Source organism: Ochlerotatus camptorhynchus, unplaced genomic scaffold (genome assembly GCF_037179485.1).
Source record: "Ochlerotatus camptorhynchus isolate MF236.1 unplaced genomic scaffold, CSIRO-AGI_Acam_v1.1 ptg001374l, whole genome shotgun sequence".
NCBI classification, from domain to species: Eukaryota; Metazoa; Arthropoda; class Insecta; order Diptera; family Culicidae; genus Ochlerotatus; species Ochlerotatus camptorhynchus.
Window position 1 is genome coordinate 1188 of NW_027041670.1, and position 11732 is coordinate 12919.

The following is an 11732-nucleotide window of genomic DNA, read 5'->3' on the forward strand; positions in this document are numbered from 1 at the left end:
TCAGACTCAGTTTTGAATCTGCTTTAAAAAGTGTCACCTCAATTAAGAGTTTTCCTGAATCGTTTCTGATTTGGGCTCACTGCTAAAATTTAAAACAATTTTGAAAAGATTGGATTTAGCTCGGAAATTGTTGATTCACTAGAAAAGAATTGAATCATTGAGTAGCATTGCAGCAGGTTGTAAGTTAAGAAATTTAGATCGAATGCGAAAATTGGGCGACTACGGTGGACTGGGCACATCGTAACAATATCGGATAACGACCTAAAATGGTTTTGGTAGCGACCCGACTGGAACAAGACGAAGATGTGCGCAGCGAACCCTCTTGATCGATCAGATTGAAGGCGTTCTACCTAGTGAGTTGCCAAACAAGATTAGGAATGATGTTCGATGAAATCCGTTTTCAACAACTGACTGATCTGATTTCAAGGACCTGGCATGCCATACCAGTCTAGTATCAATTTATGTAAAAAAAAATATGTATAAGATCAAGGTGATATTCTACAACATAATAAAATCTAGCGAAGCGAGTATCCATACCCAACTGAATTAGCGATACTCGAGAACAAAGGAACGATCCTTTTCTTTTTATCGTCTGATCCGTTTCCTAGACGAGTGTGTCGATGGGAAGCAAAATCGGAGCAGCTCCAGGAGTCCGTGATGCTGTCATAAAGACGCTTTCCGAACGCGAATATTGTTCTAACCGACTTGGTTACAAATTAAAGCTCGTAAACAACAATTAATCACTATTGATTCTACACTTCGACACGAGAAGCAAGAGTTAAAGCACGAGATCACACCGCCATGAAATCTTTTGACACTTTGTATAGCTAAACGCGCAAAACCGAATAACAGCTGACCCAGTGCATGAAAAATAAATGCACTCTGAAATTTTTTTTATTTCTTCCTTTGTGATATTCCAATTTTTTGAAGAAAAACTTGAGATTTGTTTTTACGCGAAATGAATGAAAAATGAAATGCTTCTTCTGCAGATTGCTAGAAAGTTTTCCAAAGTGAACCCATGATTTTCAGAAGCGAAGATTTTTCCCAATCAGATGAGTTCATTGAAAGTAAATGTTTATAAATTTGGTGTCTTTTGAGTTCTATCTCTATTTAACTTTATTTACATTAATTTTTCGGCTCTATATTCAGTTATTCTTAACTCGCCTAGCCTACGCAAGGCGGCGTTCTTTGAAGACTGAGAGCCAGTTGGTAAATCGCTAGGCACAGCACCTCTTGTTTCGTCGTGAATTCCATCATGATCCATCATGATCGTCATCATGATCATTTTGATCAATGCACATATTGTGCAAAGTGCAACATGCGATAACAAATTTATACATTCGCTCCACGTGAAAAAAATCCAGCCGTGTCAACTGGCGGAATCTTTGCTTCAGCACACCGAAGCTATTTTTTATTATGTCCCGAGTTTGGCAGTGCTTCCGATTATAATTCCTCTGCTTAATCGTCAAGTTACCGTAGTCTTTGTATGGAGTCAACAAATACTCCCGGACCGGGTACGATGCATCGCCAAGAAGATGACCCTGACATATCCCTGATAGATCATCGCTGATCGGTGACAATGAAAACAATCTCGAATCGTGGATTCGACTTGGTGACCCAATACAAACATCAAGAAATCTTCTGTTAGGATCACAGATTCCTTGAAGGGTAATCGATAGCATATCATGCCGGTGATATAGGTCGACCTGATTTTATTGCCGGTTTTCGAATTGCGATATAGCTACCGTCAATACAGCGTATATTAGGAAAACCAGCAATCTGTAAGGAATTTGAACATTAAATGCTTTCAAAACATTATCAAATTTTAACTAACAGTTTTGAATCCTGTAACGATATTTTTCCGTTTCGGCCTATGTCTCCGGAAAGCGAACAATCTCATTGGACAGATTATAATAATGACCAAAATTTGTATTGAGGCATTTGTAGAAGGACGTTTCGGACATATTAAATAAATTACCAATCTCTCGGTAAGAATTCTTGTTTGCACAACATCTGGAAAAAAAAAATAACAAAATTGAGAAAAATATTGATACTATGAAATGATATAATTTTTGCGAAGCTCAGAAAACTTTCTCAAAGTTCGGAAAATTTTCTTACGATCCGCATAATTTTCCTAAAGTTCGCACAACTTTCCTGCTAATCTCACATTTTTTTGGAGTTTGCATATTTTTCCTGAATTTTTCAGAAGTTCACCGATATTTTATGAAATTTTCCAAACAAAATTAAAAACTCAGCGAGCCTCAGGGGAATTCTGTGAACTTCAGAACAACTCTGCAAATTACAGCATCGTTCCAAACGCATGATTGACTGAGTACCAATGTTACCAATGCCAGGGAGTCATTCCACACCTGGACCCTACCTATTGACTTATAGACCAGGGACCAACAGAGATTTTATGCCTCAGAAAATCCCGGCGGCACCGACTGGGATTGAACCCAGGCCTTTTGGGGTGAAAGGCAATCACGCTTACCAATACACCACCGGCGGCTACATTATTGACTTATTATTGATGTTTTCTGCTCCATAGACCAAGATTAGACCGAAGTAGTTCTCTCCCCTACTGCAAACTCCAGAAAATTTTTGCGAACTTCAGAAAAAAATTCAGAAAAATTATAGAAACTTTAAGAAAGTACTCAAAAACCATAGAAAATCAATCAATACTTAGCCGAAATGCTAACCATAAGAAAGCACACATTTGATAATTTGCCAAAACGTCCCATACCGGTATTCGATCGATAAAAATTCGGACTCTGCGTATCGTCTGATGATCGTTTAGGCTGTGGACTTGTAGAGCCGGAAATGATGTCGGAACTGGAAATAAACATTTGTTCATCGACGGAAAAATCTGTTTTAATTATTATCATTTATGAATATTACCTCCTCCACCGAGAGATTCTCCACTACATAGCTGACGAAATTCTCGACCCGCTTTCTCTTGTTTCTGAGTTTCCCGATAATTGTCATCATAATGTGATCCTCAAAATCGAAATCTGAAGCGGATTCCGTTTACGATTCCAATAATTGGACAGCAACTTTTTGCATTTTTTTATTCGCACAAGTTTTTTTTTCACGATTACACGATCCAAAACAAAGCACAATTTGACAGATCGGATGCAATTGTATTGGTGAACCCAATCGTTAAACCGTAAAATGCACAGTTTTGGAGTTGAAACTAGTGCAGAACTAGGTCGAACCCAAGAGAATAAAAAAACGTTTTGACAGCAGTTAGGTTGAAACTGGTGCAAAACTAGTTTCAACCTGGGAATAAACAAATTCGCTAAAAGATTGTGCAGAACCCGATGCTATCCACGATTTGACGACTTATCTACATCTAGAACAAGAGGTAATTAGTTTTAATAATTTTAATTTATCGACTAACGCAATCCAGCCAACTACTTTACCTGGAACACAGTTAGGAACAGAAATTTTCGTATATTGCCAAAATTTTAATCGCATGAAAAGTGCGAATAAGTTTAACGAAATCCATAATAAAATGTTGTGTTGTTCCTTCCCAATAATATTGTCAAATGAAACCAGTTGGAATGAAAGTGTTAGAAGTGAAGAAGTTTTTGGAAATAGTTACAATGTTTTTAGGGATTATCAAAAATTTCAAATGTCTGAAAAGAAGTAAGAATTGAATGTGCGATAGATTCTTTTAGTTCTTTCAAATCCCCTGGCCCAGATGGAATTTTTCCAGCACATATTCAAAATTGTAAATCTATAATAATTCCTGTTTTAGTTAAATTGTTCAAGTCTAGTTTCTTATTGAGATACATCCCAAAAAAATGGAGACAAGTCCGAGTGGTATTCATACCAAAGGCGAACAAAAGAGATAAATCTTCACCAAAATCATTTAGACCAATAAGCCTGTCATCAATATTTTTGAAATTAATGGAAAAACTCATAGATGAATATGTCAAATCAGAAATACTTCTTAATAAACCATTATGTAAGACACAATTTGCTTACCAGTCAGGCAAGTCAACAATAACAGCTCTTCATACTCTTATTAGTAAAATAGAAAAATCCTTTGCGGCTAAGGACATTCTACTAGCAACGTTTCTTGATATTGAAGGTACATTTGATAATGCATCTTTCACGTCGATGATATGTGCCATGAGAAATCGTGGTTTTAATAAAAACATAATCAACTGGGTTGTAGAAATGCTATCCAAAAGAGAAATATCAGCTAATCTAGGAGATTAAACGGCGCCGGTGGTGTAGTGGTAAGCGTGATTACCTCTCACCCCAGCAGGCCTGGGTTCAATCCCAGTTCTGAGGCATAACATCTCTGATCACGCCTTCCTTCGGATGGGAAGTAAAGCCGTTGGTCCCCGGTTCATGAGTTGATGGGTCGATAGGTAGGGTCCAGTTGTGGGAGCTGCCTTCCTGGCACGTCGGTAGCATTGGTGCTCAGCACGGAAAACAAGATCGACGGAAAAAACAAACCAAAGGAAAAAAAAAATCTAGGAGATTCAGTAGTGAAAATAACAGCTGTAAAAGGCTGTCCTCAAGGAGTAAAGCACCAAGGATTCGAAATAATTGGGTTTGCGGATGACATTGTCATTATAGTCAGTGGAAAATTCGATAAAGTTGTTTCCGAAAGAATGCAAAAAGCATTAAAATTCACACTATCGTGGTGCAAAGATGAGGGATTTAATATCAATCCTACAAAAACAACTATTGTACCTTTTACTAAGAGACGTAAAATCTCTATCAATGATCTTAAACTAGGAGACGTAAAGCTTTCACTATCTTTAGAAGTAAAGTTTTTAGGAGTAACTTTAGATAGTAAACTCTGCTGGAACAAACATATTGATCAACAAATAGGAAAAGCAACAAACGCTTTTTGGACCTGCAAAAGAACGTTTGGAAAAAAATGGGGTCTGAAGCCAAATATGATACACTGGATATACTCGGCTATAGTTAAACCCAGGATTACCTACGCCTCACTTATATGGTGGCCGAAAACTAAGCAACAAACGGCACAAGTCAAACTAAACAAGCTACAAAGGCTTGCTACTATTTCCATAACTGGAGCAATGCGTAGTACTCCCTCTACAGCCTTGGATGCTTTACTCAATATCCTTCCTCTTCATCAATTTATTCAACTGGATGCAGAGAAAAGTGCTCTAAGGCTCAAACGGTCCATGAATTTCTTCGATGGAGATCTTATTGGACATTTGAGCATTCTAAAAGAGTTTAAGATAAGTCCATTCATATTGATGAACGAAGATTGCATGCTAAAGCGACATTATTTCAACCATAATTTCCAAGTTCCTGGTGTGACTCGCGTTGACTGGGATGCAGGAAGACTGAATATTAGTCCTGGATCATTAATCTTTTATACAGATGGCTCGAAACAAGATAATATGGTCGGGGCTGGTATTACCGGCCCTGGGGTTAACTTTTCGGTGTCCATGGGAAATTGGCCGACAGTATTTCAAGCTGAAATATATGCCATCTTAGAATGTGCAGCGATTTGCATAAAAAGAAACTATAAAAATGCGAATATATGCCTTTGTTCAGATAGTCAAGCGGCGCTGAATGCTTTGAAATCAAAAACTTACACGTCAAAACTGGTGTGGGAATGTACTAAACTATTGCAGCAACTGTCCTGTCGAAATACGGTTAACCTTTATTGGGTTCCTGGTCATTGTGGAAACGAAAAAGCTGATCAATTGGCAAAAATAGGGTCATCCACGAAATTCATCGGTCCTGAACCATTCTTTGGACTTTCTTTTTGTGCTTTAAAAATGGAGCAAAAAACTGGGAAAAAACAAAGGTACAGTACAACTGGACCAGTACCTTAAATTCTCGGCAATCTAAACGTTTTATAAAGCCGAACGCTTTTCATACACATGTATATGTACTCAAATCTTTTTTTGAAAGATTAAGTAACTTTACTTAATCTTTCAAAAAAAGATTTGAGTACATATACTGGTTTGATAACAGGACACCTGAAAATCATTGGTAAACTTCATGAAGATAAATGTCGCTTTTGTAACTTAAAGAGGGAAAGCTCTGAACATTTGCTGTGTGACTGTGTTGCACTATTTCATAAACGATGCAGATATCTTGATAAGGGTCTGATGAAACCTTGGGAAATCTGGGCTGCTGCTCCCAATCAGGTAATAAATTTCATAAGGAATGTATTACCTGCTTGGGATGATTGCTTACAACAGTAGTGGTAGTTACTCAAACAATAGTGGCTTACCGCTACGTTATGGCATAAATAAAAAGAGGATACACCACAATAGATCAAAGTAATGGTCGCGGTGGTATTATGTCCCCAACATAGGAAAAAAAGGAGGGGGCGTTGTTATTGCCATCTCAACAAAATTTAATTCAAAGCTAATCGCTACTACTAAATTTAAGGAATTCGAACATGTATGGGTGAAAGTGCATGTGGCAGGTGAATCACATTTGTTTGCTTCTGTGTATGTTCCCCCAAACAATGCTCGAAAAAACGCATACACAGCAAAAATAAATGAAAATTAACCGCCAATTTGAGAAGTCACTGAATAATTGCTAACGTAATGCACACAATTTTACATTTGTAAAGACGTACATAACGAAAACATTACATCCAAATTAGAATTGGATCCCTTTCGATTTAATTTTAAATTTAATTGAAACACCATTAAATTTTACTTGACACTTTCAACTTTCCACCACAAAGATTATAATTTTACATGTACTTAACGCATTTTTTTCGGCATGCAGCGTTTGACGTTTATCAACGAAGCAGTGTATCAGCCATGATAGAAGATGTGTTTATCAAAACGAATTTTCTCCTCATCTATTATAGTATTAAAAGTATTACATTAATAGTTATGCACTGGACGTAGTGACATAATCTAGAAGTGTTATGTTCAACTTTACAGTGAGCAATTTCTTTAAATCTGAATATGCAATGGTCGATACGATGCGAACCGCTAGAAAATTAACGGGATACAATGTACCCCAAGTAGTAAAAATCTGCCATAAGTGTGACCCCCCAACGGAAGAATGAAGAAGCTCCATCGGTCTCGTTCGGGAACAGCAGATTTTCGTAAGATCCGTGACTACGCAAAAATCGGATAGGTTACTGATCCGTAACTTTATGTTCCAGCGCTTGGAACGTGAAATTTCCCAGGAATTCAAAAACTGATCTGCGCTTCCAAATCTCGATCGCGGTGGTCCTTCCTGCAGGACCAGCAGAGGTTATTTCAAAACATCAATTTGCATGCTCTTCACTCCAAGCGGGTCACAGTGATGTCAAAATATGTATTCAAGGAGAGCGTGCTTTGAAATTATTGATGTCCATATTATTTTAAAAAGATAGTTAATAAAAAAATGTACGATGAAATCATTCGAATTTGTCCGAAGATTATTTTAAAAAGATAGTTAATAAAAAAATGTACGATGAAATCATTCGAATTTGTCCGAAGAAAAACGATTCCTGAAAATACTATCCATAACCTCAAAGAACATCTATGAGAAAAAAATTACATGACATGCAATTTAACACAACATGTTATTTTAAAAACTATTATCATGGAACCTTTTTGTTACATGTAGTTGAACAGAAAATTACACGTTTCGTTCATACTGTGTAGATAAAGAATTTGAATCAGGGGTGATATTTGTACCTACGGGTACGAATGTAGAATCAAATTGCACCAGGGAAAAAAAACGCTATAAAAAATTACCCATTGGGAATTTTTTTTTCTGAAAAATTTGAGTAGAAGTAGTTTAGTGTGCATTGTTTACACTGTATTTTTATCGCTGTCAGTTTTTCGAAAGTTGGAAAAAAATGGCGTCACCCGAAAAGCATCGTCGCGAATTGATTTTGCACAAGCACCTGGAAAAACCTCAACTCTCTCATCGGGACATCAAAAAACAACTCGGAATCGTGCAGTCAACGGTGATTCGTGTGATTAAACGTTACTACGAAACTCTGAAACCAATAGAGGCACATGATAGTCTTGAGGCAAAAAAATAAGACATAATATTTTCAAAAAAATATATCTCAAAACGAAAAAAAAAAATCTTCCTGTATTATTAAAATGTTAGGTAAAAATGTATGAGCTTTCAAAAATCTATGGTCTTTTTGGAATTGATGGAAAAATGGGATGGGATGGGAAAATGGTCAATTCTCAAAGTAGTCCTAGAGCTGCGAGATTTTTTCTAATTTGCAAACAATCATGAGCATAGAGGAAATATACCATTACCATATCGATTCTGAGAAAACGGTCCTCTTGATATCCGGAATCAACGGGAATTTAGTCAATTCCAGAAAGTAGACCTAGAGATCCACGGTTTTTTTTTTCTAAATTGCATACAATTATTAGCATAGAGGAAATATGACATCAAGATATTAATTTTGCTGCAGTGTGGCCAGAATACGGTCCTCTGGATATCCGGAATCACCGGGAAAATAGTTAATTCCTAAAAGTTGAAAATTTTATTTAAAAAAAAATTGAATTAAATGCCTTTCTGGAGATCTGGATTCACCGGGAAAATGGTTGATTCCAGAAAGTAGACCTAGAGATCCACGATTTTTTTTATAAATTTCATACAATCATGAGCATAGAGGAAATAAACCTTCACCGCATCAATTATCCAACCAAGTGGCCATAAAACGGTCCTGTGGATATCCGGAGTTACCGGGAAAATAGTTAATTCTTGAAAGTAGACCTAGAGATCCGTGTTTTTTTTCTAGATTTGCCTATAATTGTACAGCATAGAAGAAATTTGTCATCATCATATAGGGTGGCCGGAATACGGTCCTCTGGATATTCGGAATCACCAAGAAAAAAGTCAATGATTAAATGTTGACCTAGAGACCCGGGATTTTTTTTTTCGAAATTGCACATAAGCATGAGCATAGAGGAAATTCGCCATCACTGCATCGATTCTGCTATCGGGTAGCCAAAAAACGGTCCTTTGGATATCCAGAATTACTGGAAGTAGACCTAGAGATTCGTGTTTTTTTAGAAAATGTAAAACTCCATATTGATTCGATCCCCCGGTGGCCACAAACGCCCGTCTGGATATCCGAATTCACCGGGAAATTGGTTATTCCCTAAAAGTAGTCCCATAAATCCACGATTTTTTTCTAAATTTCGTAAAATCTTGAGTATAGAGGGAATATACCATCACCAAATCGATTCTGCAACCAAGTGGCCAGAAAACGATCCTCTGGATATCCGGAAACACATTTTCCCGGTGTCAATTCCTAAAAGTAGACCTAAAGTTCTACGATTTTTTTCTTAAATTGCCTACAATCATGAGCATAGAGGAAATATGCTATCACCATATCTATGCTGCTTCCGAGTGACCAGAAAACGGTCCTCTGGATATACGAAATCACTGGAATCAAGGTCAATTTCTTGAGGTAGACCTAGAGATTTATGATTTTTTAGAAAATATGAAGAACCTTCAGTTGAGAAGCGATATCTCAGCTCTACATTGATTCAATCCCCCGGTGGCCATAAAACGCCCATATCTGGATATCTGGATTCACTAAGGAATTGTATATTTCCCAAACTAGTTTAAAATCGAAGAAAGGAGGAGCGCATACTGAATTACGAAGAGACTTTGAATTATTCCTGTAAAAGGGCAATCAATCAAAGCAAATCAAAATCTTCCGCATACAACAAGTTGTAAGAGGGTTGGTTGGAAATGCTAACATGAAGCTTTAGTGTGATGATTTATTAGCTAGAGAATGATCTTTAGAAGAGGGTAGGTGGATAGTTCCGTTAGAGTACGGCAGTATGAAAATTGAATAGAAGTTGAAAATGAGCGAAGGGCCATTAATGCGACAGTTTTTAAAGATAGACGCACATTTTTGCCTAACCCGTACGATGTACGCGGGGACTTGAAGTATGTCTCCAAGTCCACAGGCAAAAATGTGCGTCCCTCTTTTTGCTCATAAACTGACTGTGGCTGTGGAATAGTTCTAGCGACGTTTTCATCACTACCTAAAGCCGCACTAGCATTCTCTAGCTAATAAATCATCACACTAAAGCTTCATGTTAGCATTTCCAACCAACTCTGAAAATCGTTAACTTCGCGTATGAAGTAACATAAAAACACTTTGAAAGTTGTAAGAGTTGCACTCGGTCAAACCATTAAAGAAAGTGTAATTTTCGCAATTTTCAGGTGTTTCAGCGTTACAGCTTGCAAATACCGTGTTAAAAGAATGTAATAACTATTATCCGAATCTCTTTGACAGACTGATGATATCTGAAGTGATATTTATGGCCCTTCGGTAGCAAATCGACCACAGGTTAATCCAGGTTAATCCTGCCATTTTATGGTTACCGGGTAAGTGAATCTATTTGTTGGTAAGATATTTCAGCCTCATTTTTTTGGATGCATTTTGGACTAAAAAGATGAAAAGTTCATCTGAGTTACCCTATAACGAATATGTGTTATTTCCGTGGAATAATTTAATTATGCTCAGGATTCTGATTATTCTGTATAGAAAAAAAATCATAGGCCAGGCACACGTTCAAAAACTGACGACTTTTACGAAGAATCTGAATATTAGAAAGGGTATTCTATGGCTACCAGGTGTTTGAATTAACATTGTGCTGAGACTTCTCCACTTTACACAAAACACTGTGCAATTCGTAAAAAATCTCAGGGTTCTATGACCACTTTTGCGGTCATTCCGGAAATCCTGTTTTCTGACCACTCGTTAGCATAACACTAGTTTACAAATAAAAGTAAAAAAAAAATGAAGTTGAATCTTTGACCAATCGTGCGTTGAATCCAAAAATGTAGTCAAAAAAAATCTGAGTAGGATATAGTTGAGGATGCTAATTTCAAATAACAGACTGTAGTGGTAATTTTTATACGATATATGGAGTAGATGAAAGCATAGAGTTGATAGTTCCGTTAGAGTTCGGCAGTGTGAAGATTGCATATAGATATTAGAATAGCGAGCTAGGACAACTTTTAAGGAAGGTACAAATCGGTTTTTTCATCTCTCTTTACCAAACTCCCCCTTTGGAGAGGGATGGTGAGGGATGCAATATTTCACTGAGATATATCTTCTTAATTAAGGGTTCTTCACATTTTCTAAAAACTCACGTATCTCCAGGTCAACTTTTAAGAATTGACTATTTTCCCGGTGATTCCTGATATCCATAGGACCGTTTTCTGGCCACCCGGTAGCAGAATCCATATATTGATGTCGTATTTCCTCTATGCTAATGATTATAAGCAAGTTAGAAAAAATCACGGATCTCTAGGTCTACTTTCTGGAATTGACTAATTTCTCGGTGATTCCGGATATCCAGAGGACCGTTTTCTGGCCACTTGGTAGCAAAATCGATATGGTGATGGTATATTTTATGTATGCTCATGAATACGTGAAAAAAATCGTGCAGCTCTAGGACTGCTTTTAAGAATTGACCATTTTCCCGGTGAATCCGGATATCCATAAAGGCATTTAATGGCCACTGGGGGACCAAATCAATATGTCACTGAGATATATCTTCTTAACTAAGGGTTCTTCACATTTTCTAAAAAAAACACGGATCTCCAGGTCTACTTTTAAGAATTGACTAATTTCCCGGTGATTCCGGATATCCAGAGGACCTTTTTCTGGCCACTTGCAACTACCAAACCGAACCGACAGCAGCACCATACACTCGGTACAACAGATCAGCACATTGGATATGCTTTAGAAAACCGTACCGGTGCTGTACCGGTGT

General features: G+C 37.2%; 1 pseudogene; it reads right to left on the minus strand.

Annotated features, from left to right (window-relative positions):
* Nucleotides 1–1124: 1124 nt before the first annotated feature.
* On the minus strand, nucleotides 1125–3063 carry LOC135716808 (putative nuclease HARBI1; annotated as a pseudogene).
* Nucleotides 3064–11732: the final 8669 nt, after the last annotated feature.